The sequence below is a fragment of the Ctenopharyngodon idella genome, chromosome 3, assembly GCF_019924925.1.
Source record: "Ctenopharyngodon idella isolate HZGC_01 chromosome 3, HZGC01, whole genome shotgun sequence".
NCBI classification, from domain to species: Eukaryota; Metazoa; Chordata; class Actinopteri; order Cypriniformes; family Xenocyprididae; genus Ctenopharyngodon; species Ctenopharyngodon idella.
This window is the reverse complement of record NC_067222.1, coordinates 50,713,405-50,737,735: the sequence shown is the minus strand read 5'-3', so window position 1 is coordinate 50,737,735 and position 24,331 is coordinate 50,713,405. Positions and strand designations below refer to the sequence as shown.

Sequence of the window (24,331 nt, the reverse complement as noted above, 5' to 3'; positions counted from 1 at the left end):
ATACAAAAGCAGTCATTTTCACAGCACAGTGTCATTTGATTTCTGTATTAGAAGTAACAAAATGATCTTACTTTATATTTTTGTTTCAGGTTTTCCTTTTTTGCTGCAGTCACCTTGTCTTGTAGGTCCTGCTTCACCACAAAGCTCTGCAGCAAATGCACAGAAATCAAGATTCAGAAAAGTGCTGTAATAACTGTTTAAATTACAATAATTAAAATAAACTAGACTTTAGATTTAAATAGACTTATTCATTTCTGTAGTATCCTCACTCAAAGCCTTTGATGGCAGCCACACACGTGTGATCATCTGTCCCTGTAACATCCAGACAAGATTCAAGTTTCCTCTGAGATTGATGTGCTTAAATCTACATTTACATGTTGATGATGTGTTAACTCTCTTTTTATCCAATACAAATGTTCCTTAATTTACCAACAGTACTATTGGACAAGTAAAATAGATTAAACTTATGTTTATTTTATGTAGATTTATTTATTTACGTTATTTTCATTCATGTAATGTAGGCAGTGTTGACAACAGTGAATTCTACATAATAGCACACATACATCACTCATACATAATCCATCACTCATAAGCCATAATACTTAAAGAAGATGTTCCTGTCAGAGCACCTTTAAGATGTGGTTTAGAATATGTAAATCCACTTCAGAGAATTAAGTTATGTCTGTTTACTAGAGCCTGTTATCATAATAAATCGTGTTTTTACTGTAAAATCACAACTATAGTGTCTAGCATCTTTACACATTCAGTGGTTTACTCTACAGTAGTTGAACAAATGCTATTTTATTACAAGGAACCGTGTTTTTAGTTTTCAATGCTCACATTTGAAAGCTTTTCTCCTCCGTGTTCGATTATGACGTATCCTCTCCCGTGGCCTCCTGGGATAGAAAAGTATCCATCGAGGAACACTTCAGAATCTGAGCGGAAGCAGTAGGCCATCCGGGAACTTCTCGACTACTCATTTATGATTACTGAGGTTTCTGACATACTTAATTGCTCGCATCTCGCGAGAATTAGTACGTCACCCAGGTAATTTTCGCCTACTCTTTTTGCTTCGGACATACTTATTCGCTCGCCTACTGCTTTTCCCCTACTAAATAGTAGAGAAGTAGGCGGTTTCGGACGCAGCCTACCTCTCTAAACAGTCTTACTCGTCTCTCTTAAAAGGATAACCTTTCCTTCAGAAACCTCCCTAGATCCCCCTTGAGGTGGAGAGAAGCATTACATCATACGACATGAAACAGCTTTTCAGAACTGTTACAATTGTTTCCATGGTGACGCGTCATTGCTTGTCACTTCACACACCGCAGAGCTGTATGACTGATCATCTGGTTTTATTTAATTTTTCATTTTTTATTCAAAATATTCACAAATTTGTTAGCTATAACATGAAATATCTGATATTCCGATTGTCAAATATGAGCAAGTGGATGTGTTTTGCTGTTTAAACACCTTTATAATGATCGCATTAGTTGAGCTATACACGTTATAGGTGCCGCCATGTTAGTTTGTGCCGCAGGTTCTGTTGGATTTACAACACGTGAATTCATCCACTTCTCCCGAAATACATGAAAGTAAGTGAGTCTGTGAACTGGGGAAGAATAGAGTAAACTTTAAAGTTACTTTCACAATGTGTATCTGATATGAATAAACGTGTCGTCTAATAATGGAAAGAATTGTCCTTGCCGCTTCTACAGACATCAGTGTGTATTTTACAAACTCTAGATGTTTTGTTTGTACTTATGTGTATTTAAACGTCTGAAACCTAAAATAAACATTATGTGGTTGGAAACACTGCATATTTGTGATATCTGAAAGCGCTGCACGCGTCTGTCTCTGGTTTAGTGCCAGCCAAAGCGCGCACGCACATTTGAATTTGGCAGCTGATCACGTGAGGCGCTGAACATTCTAATCATGCCGGTGTGATCGTACGCTCCAGGGGCCAGCCAAGACTGATCACACCGGTGTGATCGTACGCATCAAAGGGTTAAAAGATGGACAGATTGATAATTCCTGATTGTCATGTGTTTTATCTCCATCAGATTCCCATCAGCTCACTCTGGATCTGAACACAGTGAATAAATGCCTCCATCTGTCTGAGAGGAACACAGTGATTACTAACACTCACCCAGAGCTTCTGTCGTATCCTGATCATCCAGACAGATTTGATTATCCTCAGGTGTTGTGTAGAGAGAGTGTGTGTGATCGACGCTGTTACTGGGAGATTGAGTGGAGTGGGTTAGGTGTGTTTATATCAGTGTCATATAAGAGCATCGGCAGGAAGGGACGGGGTTATGAGTGTGTGTTTGGATCTAATGATCAGTCTTGGAGTTTGTACTGCTCTCCTGACAGTTACTCATTTACACACAATAACATACCGACTCGTCTCCCTGTAAAGCCCATTAGCTGGAGAATAGGAGTGAATAAGGACAATCACTATAGAGTAGGAGTGTATGTGGATCACAGTGGAGGAACTCTGTCCTTCTACAGCATCTCTGGAGACACAATGGGACACATCCACACAGTCCAGACCACATTCACTCAACCGCTCTATCCTGGGTTTAGGGTTTATCCCGGATCAGTGAAACTGTGTTGATGAATCAGAACAGACTGTAGAGAGATTCTACCCATGAGCTCATGGTGAATCAGTGACAGTGAGATGTTATAGAGTCTCTTCATTACTTTAATACTGAAATATCATGACAGAATAAATGTGTGTGTGTCTGAGACTATATCAGCGTACTGTAACTATAGTTTATTAATGATGTATGAACGAGTTTGACGCGGGGAAGGACAGACATTATGTCATGTGAATCTGAAATGAACATATTTCCTCCCAACAGCGGAGAGACAACTGTTTAAATCTGTTAATGTAGGATTTATACATCTGAGTTTATTTAATAAAAATACACAAGCCACAAAAAGATGTGAAAACCTACAAAATCGCTTGCTTTTATGATTTTATTTGTTTTAAGTGTTTTCTCCTACTTTCCGTTCTGCCATTTCTCCATTATATTATCAGTTCTGATTCCACTGAGCAGCGGCCGCCGCCCCTCTCCCACCCGCCGCATGAGGAGAAGCAAGAGAGAGAGAGAGCCGTTACAGCAACACATTCACTTTATATTATTATATTATATTATATCAGAATCAGAAAGAGCTTTATTGCTGTAACGAGGCGGGACTCAGGGTAAGATCCATTAGCAAAATTTTATTAAACAGAGTTCTTAGTCAAACAGGCAATGGTGGAATAACAGCAAACTGGTATGGCAGAGAGCAGGCAGAATCATAGTCAAGGAACAGGCAAAGGGTCAGGGCTGGCAGATAACAATCGTAAATCCAAAACAGAGCAAGTAGTCCAAAGGGCAGGCAGCAGAGAATCGTACACGGGGAACAGACAGGATCAGGAACAGGCAGACAGACAAGATAACAAACGCTTGGAAATGCAACAAGTGTAAACGACCTCGCAAAGTGTGTGTGGATGTGAGTGGCTTAAATAGTCTGGGTAATGAGCTGCAGCTGGGTGTGGTGATTATTGATTGGTGGAGTGAGTGCAGGTGATAGGCAGGGAGGATTGTGGGAAATGAAGTCCGGCAATGACTGGAACTGTGACATAATGCCCCCCTCCCGGAAGGCGCGTCCTCGCGCCGTGGATGGCACAACTGGGGAGGGGGGGTGGGTGCCCTGGAGACCTACTGGCAGGTGAGGGTGGATGTACAAATGGGTAGGGAGGTTGGGTAGGGCAGGTCAAGGGACTCTAGGTGCCATGGCGGGTCAGGTGCCTCGGGCAGCCACGGCAGTTCGGGAACCTTGGGATGCCAAGGTGGGTCAGGAGTGTCGGGCAGCCATGGCGGGTCGGGAGCCGTGAGCGGCCATGGCAGGTCGGGAGCCGTGGGCGGCCATGGCGGGTCGGGAGCCGTGGGCGGCCATGGCAGGTCGGAGTTCGTGGGCGGCCATGACGGGTCAGAGTTTGTGGGCGGCCATGACTGGTCAGAGTTCGTGGGCTGCCATAGTGGGTAAGAAGCTGGCTCATGGTGGGCTGGAGCTGGCTCATTGAAGGCCGGAGTGGGCTCGTGGGCTGCTGGAGCGGAGTATGGGGCTGACTAGGGCTCTGGTGCGGAGTCCGGAGCTGGCTCGGGCTCTGGTGCGGAGTCCGGAGCTGGCTCGGGCTCTGGTGTGGAGTCCGGAGCTGGCTCGTGGAATGCTGGAGCTGGCTCGAGGGCAAGGAACTTTGTTGGCACCGACAGGGCAAGGAGCTTGGGTGGCGCCGGCAGGGCAAGGAGCTTGGGTGGCGCCGGCAGGGCAAGGAGCTTGGGTGGCACCGGCAGGGCAAGGAGCTTGGGTGGCACAAGAATGGCTTCTGGGGTGGCCTCCGGGCCTACAGCGAGCTCTGGGGCAGACTCACGGACTGGAACGGGTTCTGGAAGATCTGATGAGGCGAGACGAAGCTCTGGGAGATCTGATGAGACGAGATGAGACTCTGGAAGATCTGATGAGTCGAGACGAGGCTCTAGAAGATCTGGTGAGTCGAGACGAGGCTCTAGAAGATCTGACGAGACGAGACTAGAAGATCTGATGGGACGAGACGAGACTCTGGAAGATCTGATGAGATGAGACGAGACTCTGGAAGATCTGATGAGATGAGACGAGACTCTGGAAGATCTGATGAGTCGAGATGAGGCTCTAGAAGATCTGATGAGACGAGATGAGGGTCTGGGAGATCTGATGAGACGAGATGAGACTCTGGAAGATCTGATGAGTCGAGACGAGGCTCTAGAAGATCTGGTGAGTCGAGACAAGGCTCTAGAAGATCTGATGAGATGAGACGAGACTCTGGAAGACCTGATGGGACGAGACGAGACTCTGGAAGATCTGATGAGATGAGACTCTGGAAGATCTGATGAGTCGAGATGAGGCTCTAGAAGATCTGATGAGACGAGATGAGACTCTGGAAGTTCTGATGAGAGGAGACGTGGCTCTGGAATATCTGACGAGACGAGGCTCTGGAAGATTTGATGAGATGACACTCTAGAAGATCTGATGAGACGAGGCTCTGGAGCTGATTCATGGGCTGGGGCCGATGTGTGCGCAACCCACACACACCAAATGGCTGTGGCCATTATGGTCAGCGCTGTAGTCTCTGAGGGCTCAGGCGTGGCAGCCATCTCGGCTGAGGGCTCAGGAGGAGCGGCCATCTTGTCCGTAGACACTGGCTGGGCGGCCATCTTGTCCGTAGACACTGGGCGGCCATCTTGTCCGTAGACACTGGCGGAGCGGCCATCTTGTCCGTAGACACTGGCTGGGCGGCCATCTTGTCCGTAGACACTGGCGGAGCGGCCATCTTGTCCGTAGACACTGGCGGAGCGGCCATCTTGTCCGCAGACACTGGCGACGCGGCCATCTTGTCCGTAGACACTGGCGACGCGGCCATCTTATCCGTAGACACTGGCGGAGCGGCCATCTCGTCCTTAGACACTGGCGAACTTGAGTGCGTAGCAACCGGCGAACTTGAGAGCGTAGCAACCGACAGGCTTGAGTGCGTAGCAACTGGCGGGCTTGAGTGCGTAGCAACCGGCGGGCTTGAGTGTGAAGCGGCCAGCGGAGGCTTTGGAATTCCAGCTGCTCGTGCGGACGTCAGCGGTGGATCGTCCACACTGGACAACAATCCTCTTCACTCTCGGACGGATCCAGAGATGTGACATGACTCTGGGCGATCAGCGGAGACGTGACGTGAATCTGGGCGATCAGCGGAGACGTGACGTGACTCTCGCCGATCAGCGGAGACGTGACGTGCCTCTGGGCGATCAGCGGAGACGTGACGTGCCTCTGGGCGATCAGCGGAGACGTGACGTGCCTCTGGGCGATCAGCGGAGACGTGACGTGACTCTGGGCGATCAGCGGAGACGTGACGTGACTCTGGACGATCAGCGGAGATGTGACGTGACTCTGGGCGATCAACTGTGAATTGACTTGATTCAGGAAGTTCAACTGTGACTTGACTTGGCTCAGGAAGTTTAACTTGGACTTGACTTGGCTCACGAAGATCAACCGTGGCTTGACTTGGCTCACGAAGATCAACCGTGGCTTGACTTGGCTCACGAAGATCAACCGTGGCTTGACTTGGCTCACGAAGATCAACCGTGGCTTGACTTGGCTCATGAAGATCAACGGTGGCTTGACTTGGTTCACGAAGATCAACGGTGGCTTGACTTGGCTCACGAAGATCAACGGTGGCTTGACTTGGCTCACGAAGATCAACGGTGGCTCGACTTGGCTCACGAAGATCAACGGTGGCTTGACTTGGTTCACGAAGATCAACGGTGGCTTGACTTGGTTCACGAAGATCAACTGTGACTTGACTTGGCTCAGGAAGATCATCTGTGACTTGACTTGGCTCAGGAATATCAGTTGTGACTTGACTGGGCTCAGGAATATCAACAGTGGCTTGACTTTGCTCACGAAGATCAACGGTGGCTTGACTTGGTGTTGTTGTTGTAGCCGCCATCTTGCGAGTGTCCTCTGGCGCGGCAGCCATTACGTGAATGGATGAAGTGTCGCATTCCTCCGTGACACCCACAGTAAACGGAGAGCCAACAGTCAATAATGTAAATTCCAGAAAATGACTAAGGGAGGAGCGGGGTCCCTCACGAATCAGTTGTTTTTTTAAGTGGCTGATTGATGCCCTCACAGAAAAAGTCTATGAGCACACAGTCCGGCAGATCTGACCAATAAGCAATGTCCAAATATTCAGTGATATAATCCTCAATCGATCTTGTGCCCTGCGTGAGTCCTAATAACAATTGTGCAATATTCCTACCGGGCCATTGTTCTTCAGGGAAGCCGCTGGATCCATGTGTTGGCGAGGTCTTCTGTAACGAGGCGGGACTCAGGGTAAGATCCATTAGCAAGCTTTTATTAAACAGAGTTCTTAGTTAAACAGGCAATGGTGGAATAACAGCAAACTGGTATGGCAGAGAGCAGGCAGAATCGTAGTCGAGGAACAGGCAAAGGGTCAGGGCTGGCAGATAACAATCGTAAATCCAAAACAGAGCAAGTAGTCCAAAGGGCAGGCAGCAGAGAATCGTACACAGGGAACAGACAGGATCAGGAACAGACAGACAGAGAGAGAGACAGACAGACAGACAGACAAGATAACAAACGCTCAGAAATGCAAAAAGTGTAAACAAGACCTCGCAAAGTGTGTGTGGATGTGAGTGGCTTAAATAGTCCGGCTAATGAGCTGCAGCTGGGTGTGGTGATTATTGATTGGTGGAGTGAGTGCAGGTGATAGGCAGGGAGGATTGTGGGAAATTAAGTCTGGGAATGATTGGAACTGTGACAATTGCCAAATATGTTTGCACACGCAAGGAATTTGTTTTGGTGACAGAGGAAGCTTCCAGTACACAGAGACAACTACAGTACACAAATAGTAAAATAAAAATAAATAATAAAGATATGTGAAAAAAGATATATTATATAGATGAGTGCAGTTACAGCAAACATTCTCTTTATATTATATAACAGTTTTTCTCAGTGCATTTCTCAGATCACAACTAAAATTCTTACTTGTTCAACCTCAACATTATCTAGTTTCTTGTTCACATTATGAATACAGTTTCTCATTCTTCTGAACAAATTGCAAATTAAATGCTTTGGTACATTCATGCATTTGGTTATATACAAGTGTCAGCTGTTTCCTACATTATCACTTGCTTATGTCATGTTGATCAAAATATACTGGTTCGCTGTTGAATAGTTTTTATTTCCACAAGTCATTCATTGCGAAATGAACTAAGTGTCACTGTCAAGCATATTTTCTATAGATTTCTTTTAGACTTTTTTTGTTAAACTGCAGAGGTGAATTCTGAATTTCACTAATGAGGGTGAATGTAATTAGATCAAACAATGATCAACCAGTTTTCTAAAATATCTCAGATGTCATCTCATTTGGGAAGCATATATAGACAGAGCACAACACAGTATTACACACTCTGAACATGAATGAACAACAAGGACACAAACAGGGTCAACAGCCAGAAGGAGGAGTAAGGATGTGTGGTGGAAGGGTACAGAGGAGAACAGAGGACGAGGTAGAAGAGGCCAAGACTGAGATGTTTCTGATGAAATAAGAGCTGTTGTAGATCATGTTCTCAGCTATGACCTTATGGACGAGGCGGGTTGAAAGAGCTGAATGTTGGGAGATGTGTGTGTCCTCCATCATTCAAAGTTTGACATCACCCTGTGATAAGTCAGCTGGCTTCCCCTTGTTTGAGAGTCTCTATTCGAGGCTGTCGCTCCATTTGAGCTCTAGGCAGTTCTTCTAGATCTTTGACGTTGGCCTACTGCAAGGCCACCTTAACAATCACCCTATGATGAGTATGTTGGCTTCCTCTCATTTAAAGAGTTTTTATTGAAGCCTCTGCTCTACTGAGCTCCAGGTAGTAGATGTCCTCAAGTGATAGCCTGTTAAGGCCACCTTGACATTCCCTGTGGTGAGTGTGTTGGTTTCCTCTCCTTGGAGAGTCGTTTTGTTGAAGCCACCGCTCCATTGAGCTCCAGGTGGTCGATTCTCCTGAGTGTTGTGTGAGCCAGCCTCCTTCTTTAGAGTTGTTAGGCTGAAGTCTCTGCTTCATTGAGCTCGAGGAAGGTCATGAGTACGTGTGTGCTGGCCCTTCTTTTGGGAAGCCTCCTAGCATGCAGTAGCCCGGAGTAGGCTACTCCTAGGAGAGCCTCTCCAGCTTAAGACTGGCAGCTAGTGATCCTAGTATGTCTCCTCTCTTTATGAGAGTCGTCCCTGGCCAGGGCCCGCCTTCTGCATTAAGCTATTAATGCAAGTGGCAGGCCTTACGGCCTCCTCAATGTATCTAGGTTGAGCTGAAACTCCTCTTGATATTAGAGTATAAGCGATATGCTGAGCTTCAGTTCCCTGGTGGTGTTAGGCACAGACAAATAGCCAGGTGTTGTAGGCTTTCATTGAAAGCCTCCTCTGTGGTTGTCCTTGAGCGTTGTTAGACTTCCTCTCGTTTAGATAGTGGAAAGCACTATGCTGAAGTCTCCGCTCTCTAGAGCTTTGGTAGTAGCTTTGTCTAGTTTGAGCTTGGAGTCTCTCTCCACCAAAAGCTCATTGATTATTATCAAGTCACGGAGTCGAGTGTTGCAGTCCCCTCCTGTGGAATTTCTTCCTGTTGGGGCCTCCATTCCTGCAGAGCTGAGCTCAGACGGCCTTTCTCGTCTTGGAGCGAGAGTTTTTGCTCAGGTTTTTACCTTTGAACCTTTCTCGGGTTAGCTCGCTTCGCTCCCAGAGCTCTGTGCCCCATATGTGCCCAACACCAGTGATTCTCAGGTCAAGCGTGTCGAGTACTCCCCCCTTTCAGGGCGAGTTGAGCACACTCCCTTAGAGCTCAAGCATTAGCCTCGGGCCTGTGGCCGTGTTATGCTAGAGTAGTAGGCCCTGACTGAGGCCTCCTCATCAGCCCGGTTGCATAGTTTTGTACTCCCCTTGTTTTAAGGGTAGAAAGCGATATGCTGAGTACATGGCTCGTGATGGCAATGTGAATGAGTATTCCAAGACTGCATACCTCTAGTGGCTGTCTCTGCAGGAGTTAGATTTGCTACCAAGTAGTTGGCCCTCCTTGGGTCACCTTGAAAGCGATCCTCTGGGTTGAGCTAGGTTCCTGAGTGTCCTAATTCCCTAGAATTGAGCAGACGGTTATCAGGTAGCTCAGGCTCCATTGGAGCCTCCCTGATACTAGCCCTGGAGTTCTAGATCTTTACCAAGTAGTTGGCCCTCGAGCAGGCCACCTTGACGGAGATCCTCTGGGTCGGTCCTTAGCACTTTCAGCTAAGATAGTATTCTCACTCCCTAGAGTTATATCAGAGTGTAGGCTCTTTAGGAGCCTCCCTGGTACTTGAATTGAGCTTGGTCAATACTCGTCTCGGTTGAGTCCAGTGGGTACTCCCCTCACATTGAGGGTCGTTCTTTAGAGTACAGCGCTCACGAGGTCTGATCGGAAGGTTGAAGGTCTCTTGTGAGACCTCCCTGGAAGGTCAGTATTTAAGGCTGAGGACCTCGCCCCTGAGTTCGTCATTGAGGTTTAAGAGGTTCTTTTTAGTAAGAACTCCCTTGATAGATCAGCTCCTGTTGGAGCTGGAGGTACATCTCTCTTTAGGGACCCTATTTAGAGTACTCAGCCTCCAGAGTGCTTATTAAGAAGTGCTCTCTAGATCCTAGGTTGAGCAGAGTAACGCCCATCAATTGCTAGGGTTCAAAGCGCTATGCCGAGTCCTGCTCCCCAGGATGCCCGTCTCTATGTCCGGTCTGAGTTGGTTACTGCCAGTTACTACCAGTTTGCAGTCCCTCTTTCTGGACCCCTCCTCTGGAGGCTAGTGCTTTAGAGATTCTGTTTTGGTAACAGACAGGTTGCTGGCCAGACTAGGTTACTACTAAAGTAGGACCAGGTCGGCCTCCCTGGTGGCAGTCAGGGTAGACTATGCTCCCCTGAAAAGTGACTGGCCAGGGCTCCTTTCGGCTCCCTTGCCACATTCCCTTTGAAGTTGTTGGTTCCAAGCCTTTGAGTGGCCTTGGTAGGCCTCTAGATGTTTCTGGAGGCCTCTTTGAGGCTTATAGCTTGGGTGGTGGCCGTAGGGAATGCCGTCACTGACAGCCTTTGTGACCCTTAGGAGGAGTGTTTTTTTGGCATTTCAGTTGAAATTGTTTTCTGATATTTGTCACAGCCATTCTTTGGCATGCACTCCCCTTAGCATGGCGGCTTGGGTATTTTGTTCCCCATATGCCTTAAGACGCAGTGCGAGTTCCCTTTCGAAAGGGAACGTCTCAGGTTACGCATGTAACCATGGTTACCTGAGAACAGGGAACGAGACACTGCATCTCCCTGCCATGCCTCGGGGCCGCCTGCTGAACAGTCCCTTCAGACGATAAGTGGATGACTTGTTCTCTAGGCGCTCCTTATGTGCGTTCGGGTCACACTAATAGTGACGTCATAGGCTGTCGACGGCCAATACGATTGCCGTGATTTGATAGCGTTTCAGACACAGGTTCCCGCTGAGGCATTCCCCATATGCGTTAAGACACATTGTCTGGTTCCCTGTTCTCAGGGAACCATGGTTACATACATAACCTGAGACGTTTCTTTTTTTTTTTTTTTAATTGGTTTTTGGATAAATTCCTGAAGGGCTGATATTTTTACACTTTTTTTCTAAGACACAAAATACATCCGTAATACCCTTTTGTGATTTAAAAAAAAAATAAAAATAAAAAAAAGCTTTTACTTAAAAAGGCAGTTGCTAACAAGTGTCTAAATGGGAGACAGAGGTTGTCTGAGACATTAAACATCATCACCGGAACAGATAAAGTCATCTACTCACTAGTCACTTTCACAGCCTCGTTGTGTTTAGAATCATGCTCTTGCAAACTATTCTAGGTAGATTTAGGGATGTACACAGTACACAATCATTCAAACATACATTATAAGAATGCAAAACATTATACTTACACAGGGAGATGGATTTTTAAAGCTTTAGAGTTCCTGGAGGCACATTTATCAACAACAACAAAAAAACTCTTTATTTTTATCTAAACTATAGAAGCCAAATAAAACATCCATACACCACAAAGAAAAACTATCTGGAAGAGATGCATGCATAAACACAGAATTTTCTTTTAAAAATAATGCAACACAGACATGTTCTAGATGAGTTGTTGAAGCTTAATCGTAAGAACGTTGAAGTTTTGCAACTGTGGTGTATTTTATAGGCAAACGTAAGCTTAGTTTCTGCAGCAATACAGAAGCTAGTTGAAAAATCCTGTAGGGTTTTAGTTGAGGGAACCAGGGGGATGTGAAATACCAGGTCTGCCTGAAAAAATACGTCATCACTGCAGCACTCTATTCTAAACAATATAAAGCCATGATAATATTGTTTGTGTATGAAAGTGTATGGAATTTTAACTGTATAATTTTAAGACTTGACCGAACTGAACACGACACTGAAGCTGAGAACATGTTCCTGTTTGATTTTCAGTGGCATGGCAGAAATTGCTGGTGAGTACAGAACTGTTGGATTGATGTAGTAGAGATGCTAAAATATCTGGAACTGTAAGATACTTAGGGTGTGTTCACACTTGTAGTTCGGTTCTTGTGGTTCATTTGGTCCGGGTCCGCTTAGCATTTCCATCATCGAACCTAAAGGCATAGGGATATGTTCACAACCTGATTGGTCGGCTTTTATGACGTATTACCTATATTTCAAGACAGAACTTACCGAACATGCTGTATGCTGAGATAAATGCGCTTGTTGTATGTGCGAAGCCTACATATGATGGAATTTTGACCAGCTGACAACTCGTGAAGAGTCAAAACAGCGGCAGGAATCCCTCCTGTAGACACGGTTCTTACGCCTGTACTGAACTGTGATGGGCAACATTGTGACTATGAAGAGAAAAAACAGGTATGCATGAGCATTCTGTCCTTTTTAGGGATTCATCTTCCTGTTTTAGTTTAGTTTACATGTCTTTGGTCCATGTTGCATTCATATTTCAGTCTAACTGCTCCAGAGTTCGTTTGGAAGCGGACAAAGACCCATCTTTTCAGGAGTCTCGGTCCACTTGTTTGGTGTGCACCAGAGTTCAGATGGCAGCGTTCACACGTTCAAATGAACCGCGCTAATGCCGCTTTTCCACTACATGGTACGATACGGCACAGCTCGCTTAAAAAATACCACCTTAGTTGAGGTTCCAAGCCAGCCATACCGATACTAAAATGTGATGTGTAAACACTGCAGATCACTGATTGGTCAGAGAGAATAGCAGCATCCACAGAGACACTACCAGCGTCATTGGATTTACAACACGAGACAGCAAACCCGCTAGATTTAATTAGTCAGCAACAGCCACCGCAGTATTTGTTCGCACAACTTTTTTAATCGACTTGCTTTAAACGACCATCACACACAACTTGAAAAAAGAAATGTCTGTATCGTGGTCAGTAGATGACGTGGCAGCACAACTGTAACGATCAGACTATTATCCAAATCACTTTGAAGCAGTACTAACTGCAGTGGAAGAGCAAACTGAGCCGAGCCATGCCGAGTCATACCACGCAGTGGAAAAGTGCTATAATAGAGCAATCACACCAGGGTTCATTTTAATCTAAACAAACCTGCCAAGTGTGAACACACCCATAATACTTAAATTTCCCCATGAACTGACTTGAAGAGTACTGAGTGCTGTTTCCTTGAGTCATCAATATTCGTTTTTAACCGTATTCCCAAAAGAGAACAAAATGGTGAATGTTAGATGCATTTGTCTGCTGAGAGGATGTTGCCGTACACTATCAGATAGATCAGTGGTTCTCAGACCCTCCTCTATGCAGATTCTGTATGTCTCCTTAACCTCACACACTCAGTTGAGTTCATAGAGCTGTGTCCTGATGATCAGCTGATGATTTGAATCAGGTGGATTAAAAAACGAGACATACAACATATGCAGAGCGGTGGGTTCCCAGTGCTTGAGTTCAAAACCACTTAAAAATAACTCTACATGTCTAGCTTATATAAGATTACAAGTATTGAGTGATAATTTTATGTCTTTATAGCATGGATGCATCTAAAGAAGACAGTTCTGTGGGAAGACTTGTAAACAAGCACAGAAATCCTACTTGCAAAATGAGAACCAGTGAAGTGAGCAGTAAACCTCACCTGTGTCTCTTTGCTGTGCGAGACATTCTACCAGGGGAAGAAATCACTTAAAATTACGGAGACTCAGATTGGCCATGACGAGTCAAGGTACTATCAAGAAAATGATAGAAAGATTGATCAGTAATTCGTGTTAATCTTTTACTCTCATCTGATTAGTTACCATGTGATTGTGGTCTCATATTTCTCAAGCCTTTGAATCAAGCATCAGCTGAATCCCCTGATAAAAAGCCATCCATCAGTTTGGGTCTGCAGAGATCGGTAAGTCCACTTTAAAACATCTGTATCATTATTCTATATTATTGAATCTTTCAGCACAGAGTTCTGTGTGAGTAGCGTGTCTGGGTGTTAACAGAAGGAAAGGAGTGATAGATAAAGTCAAACTGACGTTCTCTTTGTTCTGTGTGATTGGCTGTTTGCCGCACATGTCACACTTTCAGGTGCACGCGCTTCAGAGTTAATCACAAACTCTGGATTAAACCTGAGTTGACAGAGAAAGTTTATACCGAGCGTTATGCAACAGCTGATCCTGATCTAAACCAGGTTGGATTTATCTGGATTTGTCAACTCCAAACCTACTCTGAAATTCAGAGTTTGTTCAACTAGCTTCATGCAACAGGCCACCGGTCTTCATTTCTGACATGCTGTGTTTGAGCATTTGTAAATAAGATCAGAAAGATCCATGATTTTGATATTGGGTAAGCTTTTGTGAAAAGAAAATTTAAACCGTTAGTTCACCCAAAAATGAAAATTCTGTCATTAATTACTCACCCTCAAGTCGTTCCACACCTGTAAGACCTTCGTTCATCTTCAGAACACAAAGTAAGATATTTTTGATGAAATACGATGGCTCAGTGAGGTCGCATTGGCAGCAATGTCACCGAACTTCTCAAGATCCATAAAGCTACTAAAGACGTATTTAAAACAGTTCATGTGACTGCAGTGGTTCTATCTTAATATTATAAAGTGACGAGAATACTTTTTGTGTGCCAAAGAAAACAAAATAATGACTTTATTCAACAATTTCTAGTGATGGGTGATATCAAAACACTGCTTCATGAAGCTTCTGAGCTTTATCAAATGGCTAAACTGCTGAAATCACATGAAGCAGGGTTTTAAAATTGGCCATCAATAGATATTGTTGAAAAGTCGTTATTTTGTTTTCTTTTGGTGCACAAAAAGTATTCTTGTCGCTTTATAATATTAAGATAGAACCACTGTAAATATGTTTTTATATGTCTTAAATATGTCTTTAGTACCTTTATGGATCTTGAGAGGTGCAGTAACAATGCTGGCAATAGAGGCCTCACTGAGCCATCGGATTTCATCAACAATATCTTAATTTGTGTTCTGAAGATTTCATTTTTGGGTGAACTAACTCTTTAAGCATTTTAGAAAAATGTTAATTGACTGTATATAGGTTGTTTGCACATGACGTCATTGCTGTGGCATGAAATGAGGTTGGAGGGCATGAGGTGATTTTTCTATATAGGAATCACTATCACAAACCCAAAAATCATATGTTTTGCGTCGTTTATGGTTGCTCAAATCGCTCAAACCAAGAAACCACAGGGAGGTTTCATAGTTAAAAGTTGTCGCCTTTAATAGCATTTCGTGTCTGCTGTAGTTTTAATGTTGTCTTTGTAAATATTCACTTTCTCATATGGCCACGGAGGAGAATCAGAGGGGCATTCAGTGGACAGACACCCTTTTTTTTAGTCTATGACAGACACCAACACACTGTATTTTATTTTATTTTTTTTGTATTTATTTCAACAAATGACAACCAAATTCAAACCCATAAAGCTTGTGAACAGTTGTGAAGTGGCTGCCTGTGAGTTATCCTCATTCACAAGCTGATTTGCAAATGTAGCCTAATGTTAATTATTAAACCAAACGAAACTTTCAAAAACACTATGTGATTATTTTATTGAGTGATAGGCAGTGGGTTAAATCAGTGACATTATTAGATTTGCTATCCGGCGTCTCCCTGTCACCTCCTCAACCTGCTTCTCTTAGTGTTTTTACATGCAGAAAAATTGTATTACACCGTCCAGTTTTTTTCTGAATGATGATGAGTTCCTGTTGCAGTTCTCGATTCAGCATAAATGACCTACAATGGCAACATTTTTCACAATCTCAACAGAAAATCAAAATACTGCCTTAACGTCACTAGCAGATAGACAGCGCGATATAGACAAACCAGACTAGAACTGAACACAGCGTGATGGCAGCTTCACATTCTCTATATCTACCTCCTCAATGGCAGTTAAGTCTTTCAATTCAGCAGAAAAATCACTCCTCTTCATAACACAAAGATCACATCCAACATATGTTGTGATTTTCTGTTTATACCTTTCTAAACCAGCACAGTACGGACTTTTCTCCATCTCTTCTATTCTAATTTTCACTGCTTGCCCTCCACCTGAATTTCGCATGTAACCAGAACCACGTGATTGCAAACAACCTATTGTGTGAAAACAACATGAATTGTGTTAATGGTATGATCACAACAGACGGATGAGATGCTAATTGTGTTTAGAGTTTTGAAAATGTGACTACAGATTGGACAAAAGGATGTTAGCAATTGTAAAAAACTGTAACAAACTATTTCTAACAGTTCAGTTTACTGAGAACACAGATTTCAGAATAAAAAACAGCTAAGAATTAGTGTGCTTGCTGACGTTTGACTGTCACTGACACTTGAAAAGCAGTTTCACTTCCTTTATTTCAGAGAAAGAGAAAAATTTCAGAGCTGCTGTTCAACATGACAGTTCAGAAGAGAAGAAAGAAAAGTCTACAAATATTGTTTGAGGTGAGTGTTTCATCTTTCTTTAGTTGTTCTCATCTATTTTCAAAAACAGAGTCCATAAATACATACAATATTTTCACTTTTGAATGCAGATCTGTGAAATGTGAGATGGGAAAAGTAGGGCTGAATAATAATGATTTATAATTAACTGACACATAATCTGTGCTTTCACATATCTGAAGCTTAGAGACGTTTATCTGAAGTAAACTAACCCTGAAACATCTTCTCTGAGATACAAACCTGCTTTCTGGAAGGTGTGTGTGTGCGTGTGTGTGTGTGTGTGTGTGTGTGTGTGCATGTTTTTGTGACATCAGGACACAAATTTGTATAATGACATGGGTATGACATATGTATTACAAGGAGAGGATGACTTTTGAGGACATTACCCCATGTCCCCATTTTTCAAAAGGCTTATAAATCATACAGAATGAGTTTTTTTGAGAAAGTTAAAATGTGCAGTTTCCTGTGATGGGTAGGTTTAGGGCGATAGAAAATACGGTTTGTACAGTATAAAAACCATTACGCCTATGGAATGTCCTCACAATTCACAAAAACAAACGTGTGTGTGTGTGGGTGGGGGGGTGTTTTAAAAACAGTGACAGGAAGAGCAGCACATTGACTCTCTCTGGTTTGAGGCTGTGTAACGCTCTTCCGGCTGATAACAGATCTGTTTCCTCCATTGAGATGTGTAAATCTCACTTAAAAAGTACCTATTTTCTATGGCTTTTAATTGTTGGTGTTTTTGGGGCTGTATTTTGTTTTATGTTTATGTTTTTGATGTTTATATTTGATGTTTTATGGTGTTTTTACTGACTGTAGAGTCTTTGGTCTATAGTGTAGTTGTAAAGCGCTCTGTAAATAAACTAGACTCAACACTTGAGACGAGGCATGACCAGTGACTATATTACCTGCTGAACCTGGTAAAGTTAACCTGGAGCTGTTTCCAGCAGGCCTGAGATAATCTTCTCCATCAGCTGCTGCTGGAATCAAGTGTCTGTTAAAATGAGGAAGATCTTCTGGAGAATCAGAGGAAATCTTGAAATAGCTGATAGTGTCTTTCACAATCCAAGTGCTGTTTTCTCTTGCAGCTTCTTCAGTCTCTATCATCGTTGGTGTTTCGATGGCTGGGATGTTGTCTGGACTGATGTAGTTTGTCAAAACAGCTTCACAGTGATAAAAACAGGATCAGTCATAGAAACAGCTGTGGAGACAGTTCAGATTCTGCTGTAAAGCAGCTCTGAAAGACAGTAGTGTTGTTATGTAGCTCAGTCAGTTCAGTGTTGATTCAAATGAACTATGAATCACTTTTTATTTATCACAATTTCTTCTCCTCTCGATTTATTAAGCATAATCTTGTGTGATGTTTTCCTGCTGGTTATTTATCCTGAAAACATTTCATTTTAATTTGGATTTTGCGTTATCTTGCATTGATATATCAAGCCTCCACAATCTTTCATGGTTTGTGTTGTCAGATTTCATATATTGTGTCTGATCTGTGAGTTGATGATTGTGTGTCTGTGTGGATCTGTTGTGTTCTTGAGATTTTCAATTCGTAGTTTCAAACCAAATGTAAAAAGAAAAGCTGAAGAGCTGAATAAAGCAAATTCACATCAGTACAGCAGGTGGCACTGACAACCAGTTTACTCCCATATTGGACTGTTGAAGTGACAGCTTTAACACTGAGATAATGAGCATTTATTTTTAAATCAAACCCAGATGGGATGATTAACAAAATTAAAGTCATCTGCACTTTTTTTTACAGTTTTTACTATCTTTAGGACATGTTTCAAATCTCTTTACACAGCACTCCTCATCAGCTTTCAGATAACTTCATGTTCAAAGTGCACTAGTACTAAACTACCAAACACTTTTACAGTTTTAAATCAATTCATTCTTTCTGTAGTCACATTTTCAAAACTCTAAAGACTATTAGCACAACATCCGTCTGTTGTGACCACACCATTAACACAATAACTAGGAAGAGATGATCGGTTTATGTGTCACTTGAACTGAGGCACTACAGCGATCTGTCACGACACAAATATACAAATATTTAAAATATATTCTCTTTAAGTTGCTTCTACATTAGTTTAGAGTGTAACTGTGAAATTATTACAATATAACAATATTAAAAACTACAATATTTTTAATTAATTGCGATTAATCTTAATTACAGAAAAAATTGTGTTCAATTTTTTTTAACTAATTGACAGCAATAATTCTAACAATTCAACCTTAGTTTGTTTGCTTAATAAGAGCTGCACCAGTTCAGCAAGAAGTGAGGAGACTGTACTTGTGTTTGGATGCTCCTGTGAGCGCGCATTTCCTTCCTGACTGGAAGGGAAACAAGAGTATAACAAGCACCACTTTAATTTACAGCCCGCAATGTCATACTTACCCTGTAACTACATGAAACCAAAGTATATTTTCCCATGTATTAAAAAAGATTGCAATAGTTCTTTCTACTTGCCTTACAACTTAATCAGTGCTCCTTACCTGTTACTCACCTGAGATTCCCGTATCCTCTTCCATCCGTCTTCCGTCGTCTGCTCTCCGTTCCCCATGGATCCTTCTCCTGCAAAGACAATCATCTGTTAATTCTCCAGCTAAGTGACTGTTCCAAAGTGCTTGTTCATTGACTAACCTGCATTCTCCATTTGCCAGTGTCCGTGCCTCTGTCTAATAAACACCTGTTGATCACTTACTTTTCTGCCTCCGTCTGTGTCCTGACAGAAGACCAGACCTCATGCAGAGCACCACGGATTCTGGCGGGGATCCATCTGCCACTTCACATGCTGTGCCCGCTAGTGGTCTGCTCAGCCTGTTCCAGGATGACCGCCCGATTGAGGACTATGTTAAGGAGTTCCTCCATCACTCAACCACAGTCACTGTCATCCACTCCTGTCACAATGATCACCACGCCTGAACCTCCAGTCTTCCCTCAAGATACAGACCTTATAACCAAAATAAGGGACCCTTTCCTTTCGGTTCAAACTACTTTAATGAAATTCCCTGTTCGCCAGTCCCCATCTCCAGTATCCTTTCCTAAGATGGCTGCCAGTCCAGAGTTCCTTCCTAAGATGGCCGCCTGTCCAGAGTCCCTTCTTAAGATTGCCGCCACTCCAGGGCCTCGTCACAAGATGGCCGCCACTCCAGAGCCTCGTCGCAAGATGGCCGCCACTCCAGAGCCTCGTCGCAAGATGGCCACCACTCCAGAGCCTCATCGCAAGATGGCCGCTACTCCACAGCCTCGTCGCAAGATGGCCACCACGCCCGAGCCCTCGGTCAAGATGGCCGCCGCCACACCTGAACCCTCGGTTAAGATGGCCGCCACCACGCCTGAGCCCTTATTATAGTCTAGAGGCGACTCTCTTCTTGTCCTGAGTCCAGAGGCGACTCTCTCCTTCGTCCAGAGGCAACTCTCTCCTTCGTCCCGAGTCCTGAAGTGACTCTCTCCTTCGTCCCGAGTCCAGAGGTAACTCTCTCCCACGTCCCAAGGCGACTCCCGTCCTTGTCCCGAGTCCAGAAGCGACCCGTCCTCGTCTCGTGTCCTATGATGGCTTTAGCCCGCGACCAGAGTCCAATGATGGCTTCACCTCCAGACTCCACTCCAGTGTCTTCTTCAGTCCCAGAGTCAGCTCCAGACTCCGACCCAGTCCAAGAACTCACTCCAGTCCATGAACCCGCTCTAGTCTATGAGCCCACTCCTGTCCCACTCCAGTCCCTGAGCCCGCTCCAGATTCAGCTCCAGTCCCTGAGCCCACCAGCACCACCATGGCCTCCCAAATTGCCAGCACCGCCATGGCTTCCCAAGCCACCTGATCCTCCATGGTGCCCTGATCAGCCAGTACCGTCCTGGAGACGTCATAACCTATATCACCCGGATCACCCGTCACAACTCCAGGACGCCCTCCCTCCCCGGCTATCTATCCACGGCACGAGGACACACCTACCGGGAGGGGGGAGTACTGTCACAGCCACCAGCACTTGCACTCCATTTCCCAGCATCCCTCCTGTTCCTCACCTGCAAGCCATCTATTCATCACCACTGTAGTATAAAGGCACCTTCACCACTGCTCTTTGTCTGGTCTCGTCAATGGAAAGCACAACGTCTATGGTTATCACAGTGTCAAACGTACCTGGACTCCTTACCTGTTATTCACCTGAGATTCCCGTATCCTCTTCCATCCGTCTTCTGTCGTCTGCTCTCCGTTCCCCATGGATCCTTCTCCTGCAAAGACAATCATCTGTTAATTCTCCAGCTAAGTGACTGTTCCAAAGTGCTTGTTCATTGACTCACCTGCATTCTCCATTTGCCAGTGTCCGTGCCTCTGTCTAATAAATACCTGTTGATCACTTACCTGTCTGCCTCCGTCTGTGTCCTGACTCTGGGTAGTTTTATATGATTTCACTGTAACCACATATAATAATAAAATGATACGTGGAAAAGAAGCGGTCGGCAGTCTTGTGAGTTTGATTTATTCATTGATAGTTTGTGTGTTGTTAATTATATGATGCGGTGAGCAGTTTAGCTGTTGTAAATTCGAATGTACTGCTGTAAATTTGAATTACGTTTTAGTCATTTTTGACAGTATAAGTTTAATTAGTTGATAGATCGATCGTTAATCTAGTTAATGATTTAATGCACTGAGCTCTGCAGTCACAAAACTCTACAACAACAGAATGTTACTTTTAATTCTTTTAATTCCTAATCAAATTAGAATGATTTCTTTGATTTATATATCATTTGTGATTGCATTTTCTATAGATATGATCAGATGTGCAGTCTACCAATGACACTAGAGCGACAGCACTAGGAACGCCCACAAGTGACTTCACAGTACAGAGACTAGCGACGTGCAGCGAAAAAGTGTGAATGGGGCTTAAGTCTCTGGTGTTTATAAGCCGTCGACCCAAAAAACAAGTGTTTAAAGGGGTCATATAATGCCACTTTTACAAGATGTAAAATAAGTCTCTGGTGTCCCCAGAGTGTGTATGTGAAGTTTTAGCTCAAAATTTGTCAGAAGCAGGACGTTTCTGAACGGTTAGTTTATGAATTTATGTAGCTGATGTGGAGTTAACTATCTTAAAGTCATTGATTAGCATATTCTGTCATGATAATCTATAAATTGCTCATGTGGGAACTGTTGTAAGATCCTACAGTGTCAGATAATATATGCTGCATGAAGATAGAACAGGTATAGTTTAGTTTAATTATGGTTGTAACTTGTGTTGTCATCTTACTTTTATGACATGCTGTTGCATTTGTGTTACATAGTGTATTGCAACAACATGGCCTCACCCCTTTTTTGCTTGTTCTCGAGGGCGGGGTTTATGTAAATTTTAGGGTTAGTGATGTCACCAACCCGAGAAGAAGCTTGTTGTAGTTCCTACCAGCCGTTTGCTGTAGTCCTAAAAAAGCGATTTCTGTAAAAGAAAATACTTTGCTTTGAACTTTGAACATCGTAACTTTGCAGATGTTGTTTATGATCAAACAGCAATATTATACACTAACTAAAGTTAAAAAAGTGAAATCTTAATCAACCACCCCTTTAAGAAACCAACATTCATAGTCTAACCCCTTTATGTTGAAGGATCGCCGACGGACCCAGATTATTGTTGTTCAACATTCACTGCACGTTAAAACATCACACTCTTCTTCGGGACAAACTGAGTATCATTAGAAAGATTAAAGACTCCAGCTTCAATATTTGACCACTGTTTATGATAAAACTAGATTGCAGTGACATTAATTTTTAGTTTAATTTTTTGTCAGGAGTGCAAAATAATCTGTAATTTTTGCTATGTTCACATAGCTTCACTGAACAGTGTCTGTCAGGGCTCTTAGTCCAAAAGTGCACATATTTGGAGAAATATTGATTTATTCTCACGTTTGCAAAATATTTTATCATACAGAATACCATTTCTATTCATTTCCTACTGAATTATGCGATCTGAAAAACTGAAAGAGCGTTCAGAGTAAGCTCTGTGTCTCCTGTTCCTGGTTTGTGTCAGTTATGATCTCAGCGCTCTCTCATTCCCAATCATCTTACGTGATCATAATTCCCGCCCTTCTGGATGGCGCTCTACACTTACTCATTCTGAGCTCTGTGAAAATCAAAGCCAAAGAAATGTTTCTACACATCTAAAATGAAGAGAATAAACACAGAGTTATGATAGTGTATGGTTAGTGTGTGAGTTTTTTTAATGTGATTTGGTGTATATTCATATCAATAATGTTTACATTATAAATGCTAAGCAGTTGTAATGCTTAGCTCCATATAAAATGTTAAATATAACATATTTCAACATTATTGTATTACCAAAATCCATATTAAATCCCAATTGGAAGTTAATACAAACACTCATTGGTGGTTTAAAGTGAGTAAAAGAGTAATATTAATCTTTTAAATTGTGTCATGTAGCTTGATGCTAATTGTAGCTTTAATGTATCTGTTGACACGGTCACCGTCATGTTTAGTTTGTTTGTTTTCATCTGTCACGTGCTCTTTTGTTCTAGTTTCCCGCCACAATCTGTCACCATGGACACTAATCTCATCATCACAGCTGTTAGTCATTTTAATTAATCGTCTGTGTATATTAGTTCAGTTCTGTTGGTGTGTCTTGGTTGGGTCTCGTATCTACTTGTGTTGTGTTGTGTTCCTGCCTGGATTCTGGATTCTCCCTTTGGATTATCAAGTAAAGACTTCCTTGTGAATTATCTTCTTCGTCGTGTGATATTTATACAACCAGCGGGTTAAACCTGTTGCGCCAGGGGCTATATCTATTTCATGATCTATTTTGTTCAGGAATTCACATAAATTCCCAAGAATATTCTTTTAGAAAGACTTACCTAGTCTTAGTAAATCTGGGATGAAAGTAGTGTTGACAGGGGCATTGCTAGACATAAAGCCCGACTGTGGCACAGGCCCCCCATGACTTTTTTTTTCTTGAAAGCCTGCTGCATGCAAGAAGTGTGCAACACAATGCACTATACAGATTTCCTTTACATAACCCACTATTCCTTGTACTGGGAATAGTAAACATGTACAGATATTAATATTTATGAAAATATTTAAGTATCTTCAACATACTTTACATGAACATCCTCAACATGTTTTATGGCATAAAAGGCTTACACTGTATATGGAAATAATAAAACCGGAGAGAAAACTTGCACATTTGCATTCTTCTACATTACACAATGATAATAATGAATAACTAAATCTTTTTTCAAGAACTTACAATTACAACATATCAAGAAACTAGTCATTTTATGACAACAACTAAAATAAAGAGCATATGTATTCTAAAAGAAAACAAAGTACTCCTTAGTTCCCCAGCCAAATCCAAACTAAGTTGGTTAATTTTTTGGGTTACACTTTATTTTACAGTGCTGTAGTTTCATTGTAATTACTCAAATAAGTACTTAATACTATTAATTAACTACATGTGCTCACTATAGAGTTACAGATAGGGTTAGGGTTTGGTTTAGGGTTAGTTACTTGTAATTATGCATAATTTACTGTTAATACTATAGTAAGTACATGTAGTGACGTGTAACTACGGCACTGTAAAATAAAGTGTTACCATTTTTTGAGCCTTAATCTGTACCACCTATTCGTTTTGGCAAAACGGTCAATCACTTGACTCTGACTCAATTTACACAGTTCTTATCTCTCAACAGATAAGACAGCAAGGATGGTGAAGCCTGTCTTGTCCCATTGTGCACCTCAGCCAAGTGTGGAGCCGTCTCAGCACACTGAATGATGTTCACAACTACAGCTATTTACT

General features: G+C 43.0%; 1 protein-coding gene across 15 annotated transcripts in view; it reads left to right on the top strand.

Moving 5' to 3' along the window:
• Nucleotides 1-24,331, top strand: part of LOC127508728 (NACHT, LRR and PYD domains-containing protein 3-like) — a 274,592-nt gene that overhangs the window by 152,329 nt on the left and 97,932 nt on the right. For 7 of the 15 annotated variants that reach the window (XM_051887007.1, XM_051887014.1, XM_051887016.1 and 4 more), the window contains exon 1: nt 16,248-16,540. The exons of 4 other annotated variants lie outside the window; for them this stretch is intronic. The gene's annotated coding sequence lies outside the window, so the exon portion shown is untranslated. Of the gene's footprint in view, nt 1-16,242; nt 16,541-24,331 lie in introns of those variants that run through there. 4 more of the 15 variants (XR_007928889.1, XR_007928888.1, XM_051887018.1 and 1 more) reach the window with 2 other exon arrangements.